Here is a 13,392-nt window from a genome sequence, read left to right on the forward strand (position 1 = left end):
GATTAGATCCAGAGACCTTGACACCGGTATTAGATCCATTGACGTTGACATCAGGATTAGATCCAGGGACTTTGACACATGGATTAGATCTAGTGATGTTGTCACCAGGATTAGATCCAGGGACGTTGACACCAGGATTTGATCCTGGGACGTTGACACTAGGATATGATCCAGTGACACTGACTCCAGGATTAGATCCAGGGAACATGACACCAGGATTAGATCCAGTAACGATGACACCAGGATTACATCCAGGGACGTTGACACCAGGATTAGATCCAGTGAGGCTGACAACAGGATTAGATCCAGAGACGTTGACACCAGGACGTTGACAATAGGATTAGATCCAGTGAAGTTTAGACTAGGATTAGATCCAGGGTCGTTGCCTCCAGGATTAGATCCAGTGACGTTGACACCAGGATTAGAACCGGGGCGTTGACACCAGGATTATATCCAGGGACGTTTACACCAGGATTAGATCCATTGAAGTTGACACCAGGATTAGATCCAGTCACGCTGACACCAGGATATGATTCAGGGACATTGACACCATGATTAGATCCAGTGACGCTGACACCAGGATTAGATCCAGGGACGTTGACACCAGGATTAGATCCAGGGACGTTGACACCAGGATTAGATCCGAGGCGTTGACACCAGGATTATATCCAGGGACGTTGACACCAGGATTAGATCCATTGAAGTTGACACCAGGATTAGATCCCGTGACGCTGATACCAGGATTAGATCCAGGGACGTTGACACCAGGATTAGATCCAGGGACATGACACCAGGATTATATCCAGTAACGATGACACCAGGATTACATCCAGGGACGTTGACACCAGGATTAGATCCAGAGACATTAACACCAGGATTAGATCAACAGACCTTGACACCAGGATTAGATCAAGGGACGTTGACCCCAGGATTAAATCCAGGACGTTGACAGCATGATTAGATCCAGTGACGTTGACACCAGGATTAGATCCAGTGACGCTGACACCAGGATTAGATCCAGGGACGTTGACACCAGGATTAGACCCAGGGACGTTGACAACAGGAATAGATCCAGGGACATTGACACCAGCATCAGATCCAGGGACGTAGACACCTGGATGAGATCCAGTGACGTTGACACCAGGATTAGATCCAGGGACGTTGACACCAAGATTTGATCCAGGGACGTTGACACCAGGATTAGATCCAGTGATGCTGACACCAGGATTAGATCCAGGGACGTTGACACCAGGATTATATCCAGGGACGTTGACACCAGGATTAGATCCAGGGACGTTGACACCAGGATTAGATCCAGTGAGGCTGACAACAGGATTAGATACAGGGACGTTGACACCAGGACGTTGACAACAAGATTAGATCCAGTGAAGTTGACACCAGGATTAGATCCAGGGACGTTGCCTCCAGGATTAGATCCAGTGACGTTGACACCAGGATTAGATCCGAGGCGTTGACACCAGGATTATATCCAGGGACGTTTACACCAGGATTAGATCCATTGAAGTTGAAACCAGGATTAGATCCAGTGACGCTGACACCAGGATTAGATCCAGGGACGTTGACACTATGATTAGATCCAGTGACACTGACACCAGGATTAGATCCAGGGACGTTGACACCAGGATTAGATACAGGGACGTTGACACCAGGATAAGATCCAGTGACGTTGACACCAGGATTAGATCCAGGGACCATGACACCAGGATTAGATCCAGTGACGTTGACACCAGGATTAGATCCGGGGCGTTGACACCAGGATTAGATCCAGGGACTTTGTCTCCAGGATTAGATCCAGGGACGTTGACACCAGGATTAGATCCAGTGAGGCTGACACCAGGATCAGATCCATGACATTGACACCAGGATTAGATCCAGTGTCGATGACACCAAGATTAGATCCAGGGACGTTGACACCAGGATTACATCCAGGGACGTTGACACCAATATTAGATCCAGGGACATTGACACCAGGATTAGATCCATCGATTTTGACACCATGATTAGATCCAGTGAAGCTGACCCCCGGATTAGATCCAGGGTCCTTGAAACCAGGATCAGATCCTGGGACATTGACACCAGGATTAGATCCAGTGTCGATGACACCAAGATTAGATCCAGGGACGTTGACACCAGGATTACATCCAGGGACGTTGACACCAATATTAGATCCAGGGACGTTGACACCAGGATTAGATCCATCGATTTTGACACCAGGATTAGATCCAGTGAAGCTGACCCCCGGATTAGATCCAGGGTCGTTGAAACCAGGATCAGATCCAGGGACATTGATACCAGGATCAGATCCAGGGACGTTGACACAGGTTTAGATCCAGTGACGCTGATACGAGGATCAGATCCATGACGTTGACACCAGGATTAGATCCAGGGACGTTGACACCAGGATAAGATCAAGTGACGTTGACACAGGATTAGATCCAGGGACCATGACACCAGGTTTATATCCAGTAACGTTGACACCAGGATCAGATCCAGGGACGTTGACAAAAGGATCAGTTCCAGGGACGTTGACACCAGGGTTAGATCCAGTGACGGTGATACGAGGATCTGATCCATGATGTTGACACCAGGATTAGATCCGTGGCGTTGACACCAGGATTATATCCAGGGACGTTTACACCAGGATTAGATCCATTGAAGTTGACACCAGGATAAGATCCAGTGACGCTGACACCAGGATTAGATCCAGGGACGTTGACACCATGATTAGATCCAGTGACACTGACACCAGGATTAGATCCAGGGATGTTGACACCAGGATAAGATCCAGGGACGTAGACACAAGGATAAGATACAGTGACGTTGACACCAGGATTAGATCCATTGACGTTGACACTAGGATTAGATCCAGTGACGCTGACACAAGAATCAGATACAGGGCGTTGAAACCATGATTAGATCCAGGGAGTTGACACCAGGATTAGATCCAGGGACGTTGACACCAGGATTAGTTCCAGGGACGTTGACACAAGGATTAGAACCAGGGACATTGACACCAGGATTAGATCCAGGGACGTTGACACCAGGATTAGTTCCAGGGACCTTGACCCCAGGATTAGATCCATGGACTTTGTCTCCAGGATTAGATCCAGGGACGTTGACACCAGGATTAGATCCAGTGATGCTGATACCAGGATTAGTTCCAGGGACGATGACACCAGGATAGGTCCAGTGACGCTGACACAAGGATTAGATCCAGTGACGCTGACACCAGGATTAGATCCAGGGACGTTAACATCAGAATTAGATCCAGGGACGTTGACACCAGGATAAGATCCAGTGATGTTTACACCAGGATAAGATCCAGTGACGTTGACACCAGGATTAGATCCAGTGACCCTGACACCAGGATCTGATCCATGTCGTTGTCTCCAGGATTAGATGCAGGGACGATGACACCAGGATTAGATCCAAGGACGGTGACACCAGGATTACAACAGGGACATTACACCAGGATTAGTTCCATTGATGTTGACACCAGGATTAGATCCATTGACGCTGACACCAGGGTAAATCCAGGGACGTTGAAACCAGGATCAGATCCAGGGACGTTGACCTCAGGATCACATCCAGGGACTTTGACACAAGGATTAGATCCAGTGACGCTGACAACAGGATTAGATCCAGGGATGTTGAAACCAGGATTAGATCCAGTGACACTGACACCAGGATTATATCCAGTAACGATGACACCAGGATTAGATCCAGGGACGTTGACACCAGGATTAGATCCAGAGACGTTGTCACCAGGATTAGATCAACAGACCTTGACTTCAGGATTAGATCAAGGGACGTTGACCCCAGGATTAAATCCAGGACGTTGACAGCAGGATTAGATCCAGTGACGTTGACACCAGGATTAGATCCAGTGACGCTGACACCAGGATTAGATCAACAGACCTTGACTTCAGGATTAGATCAAGGGACGTTGACCCCAGGATTAAATCCAGGACGTTGACAGCAGGATTAGAACCAGTGACGTTGACACCAGGATTAGATCCAGTGACGCTGACACCAGGATTAGATCCAGGGACTTTGACACCAGGATTAGATCCAGGGCGTTGACACCAGGATTAGATCCAGGGACATTGACACCAGCATCAGATCCAGGGACGTTGACACCTGGATGAGATCCAGTGACGTTGACACCAGGATTAGATCCAGGGACGTTGACACCAAGATTTGATCCAGGGACGTTGACACCAGGATTAGATCCAGTGACGCTGACACCAGGATTAGATCCCAGGACGTTGACACCAGGATTATATCCAGGGATGTTGACACCAGGATTAGATCCAGGGACGTTGACACCAGGATTAGATCCAGTGAGGCTGACAACAGGATTAGATCCAGGGACTTTGACACCAGGACGTTGACAACAAGATTAGATACAGTGATTTTGACACCAGGATTAGATCCAGGGACGTTGCCTCCAGGATTAGATCCAGTGACGTTGACACCAGGAATAGATCCGAGGCATTGACACCAGGATTATATCCAGGGACGTTTACACCAGGATTAGATCCATTGAAGTTGACACCAGGATTAGATCCAGTGACGCTGACACCAGGATTAGATCCAGGGACGTTGACACCATGATTAGATCCAGTGACACTGACACCAGGATTAGATCCAGGGACGTTGACACCAGGATTAGATCCAGGGACGTTGACACCGGGATTAGATCCAGTGACGTTGACACCAGGATTAGATCCGGGGCGTTGACACCAGGATTAGATCCAGGGACTTTGTCTCCAGGATTAGATCCAGGGACGTGGACACCAGGATTATATCCAGGGACGTTAACACCAGGATTAGATCCAGGGACGTTGACACCAGGATTAGATCCAGTGAGGCTGACAACAGGATTAGATCCAGGGACTTTGATACCAGGACGTTGACAACAAGATTAGATCCAGTGAATTTGACACCAGGATTAGATCCAGGGACGTTGCCTCCAGGATTAGATCCAGTGACGTTGACACCAGGATTAGATCTGAGGCATTGACACCAGGATTATATCCAGGGACGTTGACACCAGGATTAGATACAGGGACGTTGACACCAGGATTAGATCCAGTGACGTTGACACCAGGATTAGATACGGGGCGTTGACACCAGGATTAGATCCAGGGACTTTGTCTCCAGGATTAGATCCAGGGACATTGACACCAGGATTATATCCAGGGACGTTGACACCAGGATTAGATCCAGGGACGTTGACACCAGGATTAGATCCAGTGAGGCTGACAACAGGATTAGATCCAGGGACTTTGACACCAGGACGTTGACAACAAGATTAGATCCAGTGAATTTGACACCAGGATTAGATCCAGGGACGTTGCCTCCAGGATTAGATCCAGTGACGTTGACACCAGGATTAGATCCGAGGCATTGACACCAGGATTATATCCAGGGACGTTTACACCAGGATTAGATCCATTGAAGTTGACACCAGGATTAGATCCAGTGACGCTGACACCAGGATTAGATCCAAGGACGTTGACACCATGATTAGATCCAGTGACACTGACACCAGGATTAGATCCAGGGACGTTGACACCAGGATTAGATCCAGGGACGTTGACACCAGGATCAGATCCAGTGACGTTGACACCAGGATTAGATCCGGGGCGTTGACACCAGGATTAGATCCAGGGACTTTGTCTCCAGGATTAGATCCAGGGACGTTGACACCAGGATTAGATCCAGTGAGGCTGACACCTGGGTCAGATCCATGACATTGACACCAGGATTAGATCCAGTGTCGATGACACCAAGATTAGATCCAGGGACTTTGACACCAGGACGTTGACAACAAGATTAGATCCAGTGAATTTGACACCAGGATTAGATCCAGGGACGTTGCCTCCAGGATTAGATCCAGTGACGTTGACACCAGGATTAGATTCGAGGCATTGACACCAGGATTATATCCAGGGACGTTTACACCAGGATTAGATCCATTGAAGTTGACACCAGGATTAGATCCAGTGACGCTGACACCAGGATTAGATCCAGGGACGTTGACACCAGGATTAGATCCAGGGACGTTGACACCAGGATTATATCCAGGGACGTTGACACCAGGATTAGATCCAGGGACGTTGACACCAGGATTAGATCCAGTGAGGCTGACAACAGGATTAGATCCAGGGACTTTGACACCAGGACGTTGACAACAAGATTAGATCCAGTGAATTTGACACCAGGATTAGATCCAGGGACGTTGCCTCCAGGATTAGATCCAGTGACGTTGACACCAGGATTAGATCCGAGGCATTGACACCAGGATTATATCCAGGGACGTTTTCACCAGGATTAGATCCATTGAAGTTGACACCAGGATTAGATCCAGTGACGCTGACACCAGGATTAGATCCAGGGACGTTGACACCATGATTAGATCCAGTGACACTGACACCAGGATTAGATCCCAGGACGTTGACACCAGGATTATATCCAGGGACGTTGACACCAGGATTAGATCCAGGGACGTTTACACCAGGATTAGATCCAGTGAGGCTGACAACAGGATTAGATCCAGGGACTTTGACACCAGGACGTTGACAGCAAGATTAGATCCAGTGAATTTGACACCAGGATTAGATCCAGGGACGTTGCCTCCAGGATTAGATCCAGTGACGTTGACACCAGGATTAGATCCGAGGCATTGACACCAGGATTATATCCAGGGACGTTTACACCAGGATTAGATCCATTGAAGTTGACACCAGGATTAGATCCAGTGACGCTGACACCAGGATTAGATCCAGGGAAGTTGACACCATGATTAGATCCAGTGACACTGACACCAGGATTAGATCCAGGGACGTTGACACCAGGATTAGATCCAGGGACGTTGACACCAGGATTAGATCCAGTGACGTTGACACCAGGATTTGATCCGGGGCGTTGACACCAGGATTAGATCCAGGGACTTTGTCTCCAGGATTAGATCCAGGGACGTTGACACCAGGATTAGATCCAGTGAGGCTGACACCAGGATCAGATCCATGACATTGACACCAGGATTAGATCCAGTGTCGATGACACCAAGATTAGATCCAGGGACGTTGACACCAGGATTACATCCAGGGACGTTGACACCAATATTAGATCCAGGGACGTTGACACCAGGAATAGATCCATCGATTTTGACACCAGGATTAGATGCAGTGAAGCTGACCCCCGGATTAGATCCAGGGTCGTTGAAACCAGGATCAGATCCAGGGACATTGACACCAGGATCAGATCCAGGGACGTTGACACCAGGGTTAGATCCAGTGACGCTGATAAGAGGAACAGATCCATGACGTTGACACCAGGATTAGATCCAGGGACGTTGACACCAGGATAAGATCAAGTGACGTTGACACAGATTTAGATCCAGGGACCATGACACCAGGATTATATCCAGTAACGTTGCCACCAGGATCAGATCCAGGGACATTGACACCAGGATCAGATCCAGGGACGTTGACAGCAGGATCAGTTCCAGGGACGTTGACACCAGGGTTAGATCCAGTGATGCTGATACGAGGATCTGATCCATGATGTTGACACCAGGATTAGATCCGTGGCGTTGACACCAGGATTATATCCATGGACATTTACACCAGGATTTGATCCATTGAAGTTGACACCAGGATTAGATCCAGTGACGCTGACACCAGGATTATATCCAGGGATGTTGACACCATGATTAGATCCAGTGACACTGACACCAGGATTAGATCCAGGGACGTTGACACCAGGATTAGATCCAGGGACGTAGACACAAGGATAAGATACAGTGACGTTGACACCAGGATTAGATCCGGGGCGTTGACACCAGGATTATATCCAGGGACGTTAACACCAGGATTAGATCCATTGAAGTTGACACCAGGATTAGGTCCAATGACGCTGACACCATGATTAGATCCAGTGACGCTGACAACAGGATTAAATCCAGGGACGTTGACACCAGGATTAGATCCAGGTACGTTGACACCAGGATAAGATCCAGTGACGTAGACACCAGGATTAGATTCAGGGACCATGACACCAGGATTATATCCAGTAACAATGACACCAGGATTACATCCAGTGAAGTTGACACCAGGATTAGATCCAGAGACCTTGACACCAGGATTAGATCCAGAGACCTTGACCCCAGGATTAGATCAAGGGACGTTGACCCCAGGATTAAATCGAGGATGTTTACAGCAGGATTAGATCCAGTGACGTTGACACCAGGATTAGATCCAGTGACGCTGACACCAGGATTAGATCCAGGGACGTTGACACCAGGATTAGATCCAGGGTCGCTGACACCAGGATTAGATCCAGGGACGTTGACACCAGGACGTTGACAACAGGATTAGATCCAGTGAAGTTTACACCAGGATTAGATCCAGGGATGTTGCCTCCAGGATTAGATCCAGTGACGTTGACACCAGGATTAGATCCGGGGCTTGACACCAGGATTATATCCAGGGACGTTTACACCAGGATTAGATCCATTGAAGTTGACACCAGGATTAGATCCAGTCACGCTGACACCAGGATTAGATTCAGGGACGTTGACACCATGATTAGATCCAGTGACGCTGACACCAGGATTAGATCCAGGGACGTTGAAACCATGATTAGATCCATGGACATTGACAACAGGATAAGATCCAGTGACGTTGACACCAAAATTAGATCCGAGGCGTTGACACCAGGATTATATCCAGGGTCTTTGACACCAGGATTAGATCCATTGAAGTTGACACCAGGATTAGATCCAGTGACGCTGAAACCATGATTAGATCCCGTGACGCTGACACCAGGATTAGATCCAGGGACGTTGACACCAGGATTAGATCTAGGGACATGACACCAGGATTATATCCAGTAACGATGACACCAGGATTACATCCAGGGACGTTGACACCAGGATTAGATCCAGAGACGTTGACACCAGGATTAGATCAACAGACCTTGACTTCAGGATTAGATCAAGGGACGTTGACCCCAGGATTAAATCCAGGACGTTGACAGCAGGATTTGATCCAGTGACGTTGACACCAGGATTAGATCCAGTGACGCTGACACCAGGATTAGATCCAGGGACGTTGACACCAGGATTAGATCCAGGGACGTTGACACCAGGATTAGATCCAGGGACATTGACACCAGCATCAGATCCAGGGACGTTGACACCTGGATGAGATCCAGTGACGTTGACACCAGGAGTAGATCCAGGGACGTTGACACCAAGATTTGATCCAGGGACGTTGACACCAGGATTAGATCCAGTGACGCTGACACCAGGATTAGATCCCAGGACGTTGACACCAGGATTATATCCAGGGACGTTGACACCAGGATTAGATCCAGGGACGTTGACACCAGGATTAGATCCAGTGAGGCTGACAACAGGATTAGATCCAGGGACTTTGACACCAGGACGTTGACAACAAGATTAGATCCAGTGAATTTGACACCAGGATTAGATCCAGGGACGTTGCCTCCAGGATTAGATCCAGTGACGTTGACACCAGGATTAGATCCGAGGCATTGACACCAGGATTATATCCAGGGACGTTTACACCAGGATTAGATCCATTGAAGTTGACACCAGGATTAGATCCAGTGACGCTGACACCAGGATTAGATCCAGGGACGTTGACACCATGATTAGATCCAGTGACACTGACACCAGGATTAGATCCAGGGACGTTGACACCAGGATTAGATCCAGGGACGTTGACACCAGGATTAGATCCAGTGACGTTGACACCAGGATTAGATCCGGGGCGTTGACACCAGGATTAGATCCAGGGACTTTGTCTCCAGGATTAGATCCAGGGACGTTGACACCAGGATTAGATCCAGTGAGGCTGACACCAGGATCAGATCCATGACATTGACACCAGGATTAGATCCAGTGTCGATGACACCAAGATTAGATCCAGGGACTTTGACACCAGGACGTTGACAACAAGATTAGATCCAGTGAATTTGACACCAGGATTAGATCCAGGGACGTTGCCTCCAGGATTAGATCCAGTGACGTTGACACCAGGATTAGATCCGAGGCATTGACACCAGGATTATATCCAGGGACATTTACACCAGGATTAGATCCATTGAAGTTGACACCAGGATTAGATCCAGTGACGCTGACACCAGGATTAGATCCAGGGACGTTGACACCATGATTAGATCCAGTGACACTGACACCAGGATTAGATCTAGGGACGTTGACACCAGGATTATATCCAGGGACGTTGACACCAGGATTAGATCCAGGGACGTTGACACCAGGATTAGATCCAGTGAGGCTGACAACAGGATTAGATCCAGGGACTTTGACACCAGGACGTTGACAACAAGATTAGATCCAGTGAATTTGACACCAGGATTAGATCCAGGGACGTTGAAACCATGATTAGATCCATGGACATTGACAACAGGATAAGATCCAGTGACGTTGACACCAGGATTAGATCCGAGGCGTAGACACCAGGATTATATCCAGGGTCGTTGACACCAGGATTAGATCCATTGAAGTTGACACCAGGATTAGATCCAGTGACGCTGAAACCATGATTAGATCCCGTGACGCTGACACCAGGATTAGATCCAGGGACGTTGACACCAGGATTAGATCCAGGGACATGACACCAGGATTATATCCAGTAACGATGACACCAGGATTACATCCAGGGACGTTGACACCAGGATTAGATCCAGAGACGTTGACACCAGGATTAGATCAACAGACCTTGACTTCAGGATTAGATCAAGGGACGTTGACCCCAGGATTAAATCCAGGACGTTGACAGCAGGATTAGATCCAGTGACGTTGACACCAGGATTACATCCAGTGACGCTGACACCAGGATTAGATCCAGGGACGTTGACACCAGGATTAGATCCAGGGACGTTGACACCAGGATTAGATCCAGGGACATTGACACCAGCATCAGATCCAGGGACGTTGACACCTGGATGAGATCCAGTGACGTTGACACCAGGATTAGATCCAGGGACGTTGACACCAAGATTTGATCCAGGGACGTTGACACCAGGATTAGATCCAGTGACGCTGACACCAGGATTAGATCCCAGGACGTTGACACCAGGATTATATCCAGGGACATTGACACCAGGATTAGATCCAGGGACGTTGACACCAGGATTAGTTCCAGTGAGGCTGACAACAGGATTAGATCCAGGGACTTTGACACCAGGACTTTGACAACAAGATTAGATCCAGTGAATTTGACACCAGGATTAGATCCAGGGACGTTGCCTCCAGGATTAGATCCAGTGACGTTGACACCAGGATTAGATCCGAGGCATTGACACCAGGATTATATCCAGGGACGTTTACACCAGGATTAGATCCATTGAAGTTGACACCAGGATTAGATCCAGTGACGCTGACACCAGGATTAGATCCAGGGACGTTGACACCATGATTAGATCCAGTGACACTGACACCAGGATTAGATCCAGGGACGTTGACACCAGGATTAGATCCAGGGAGGTTGACACCAGGATTAGATCCAGTGACGTTGACACCAGGATTAGATCCGGGGCGTTGACACAAGGATTAGATCCAGGGACTTTGTCTCCAGGATTAGATCCAGGGACGTTGACACCAGGATTAGATCCAGTGAGGCTGACACCAGGATCAGATCCATGACATTGACACCAGGATTAGATCCAGTGTCGATGACACCAAGATTAGATCCAGGGACTTTGACACCAGGACGTTGACAACAAGATTAGATCCAGTGAATTTGACACCAGGATTAGATCCAGGGACGTTGCCTCCAGGATTAGATCCAGTGACGTTGACAACAGGATTAGATCCGAGGCATTGACACCAGGATTATGTCCAGGGACGTTTACACCAGGATTAGATCCATTGAAGTTGACACCAGGATTAGATCCAGTGACGCTGACACCAGGATTAGATCCAGGGACGTTGACACCATGATTAGATCCAGTGACACTGACACCAGGATTAGATCCAGGGACGTTGACACCAGGATTATATCCAGGGACGTTGACACCAGGATTAGATCCAGGGACGTTTACACCAGGATTAGATCCAGTGAGGCTGACAACAGGATTAGATCCAGGGACTTTGACACCAGGACGTTGACAACAAGATTAGATCCAGTGAATTTGACACCAGGATTAGATCCAGGGACGTTGCCTCCAGGATTAGATCCAGTGACGTTGACACCAGGATTAGATCCGAGGCATTGACACCAGGATTATATCCAGGGACGTTTACACCAGGATTAGATCCATTGAAGTTGACACCAGGATTAGATCCAGTGACGCTGACACCAGGATTAGATCCAGGGACGTTGACACCATGATTAGATCCAGTGACACTGACACCAGGATGAGATCCCAGGATGTTGACACCAGGATTATATCCAGGGACGTTGACACCAGGATTAGATCCAGTGAGGCTGACAACAGGATTAGATCCAGGGACATTGACACCAGGATTAGATCCAGGGACGTTGACACCTGGATTAGATCAAGGGACCTTGACACCAGGATTAGATCCAAGGACGTTGCCTCCAGGATTAGATCCAGTGACGTTGACACCAGGATTAGATCGAGGCATTGACACCAGGATTATATCCAGGGACGTTTACACCAGGATTAGATCCATTGAAGTTGACACCAGGATTAGATCCAGTGACGCTGACACCAGGATTAGATCCAGGGACGTTGACACCATGATTAGATCCAGTGACACTGACACCAGGATTAGATCCCAGGATGTTGACACCAGGATTATATCCAGGGACGTTGACACCAGGATTAGATCCAGGGACGTTTACACCAGGATTAGATCCAGTGAGGCTGACAACAGGATTAGATCCAGGGACTTGACACCAGGACGTTGACAGCAAGATTAGATCCAGTGAATTTGACACCAGGATTAGATCCAGGGACGTTTACACCAGGATTAGATCCATTGATGTTGACACCAGGATTAGATCCAGTGACGCTGACACCAGGATTAGATCCAGGGACGTTGACACCATGATTAGATCCAGTGACACTGACACCAGGATTAGATCCAGGGACGTTGACACCAGGATTAGATCCAGGGAGGTTGACACCAGGATTAGATCCAGTGACGTTGACACCAGGATTAGATCCGGGCATTGACACCAGGATTAGATCCAGGGACTTTGTCTCCAGGATTAGATCCAGGGACGTTGACACCAGGATTAGATCCAGTGAGGCTGACACCAGGATCAGATCCATGACATTGACACCAGGATTAGATCCAGTGTCGATGACACCAAGATTAGATCCAGGGACTTTGACACCAGG

Source organism: Rattus norvegicus, chromosome Y (genome assembly GCF_036323735.1).
Source record: "Rattus norvegicus strain BN/NHsdMcwi chromosome Y, GRCr8, whole genome shotgun sequence".
Lineage (NCBI taxonomy): Eukaryota > Metazoa > Chordata > Mammalia > Rodentia > Muridae > Rattus > Rattus norvegicus.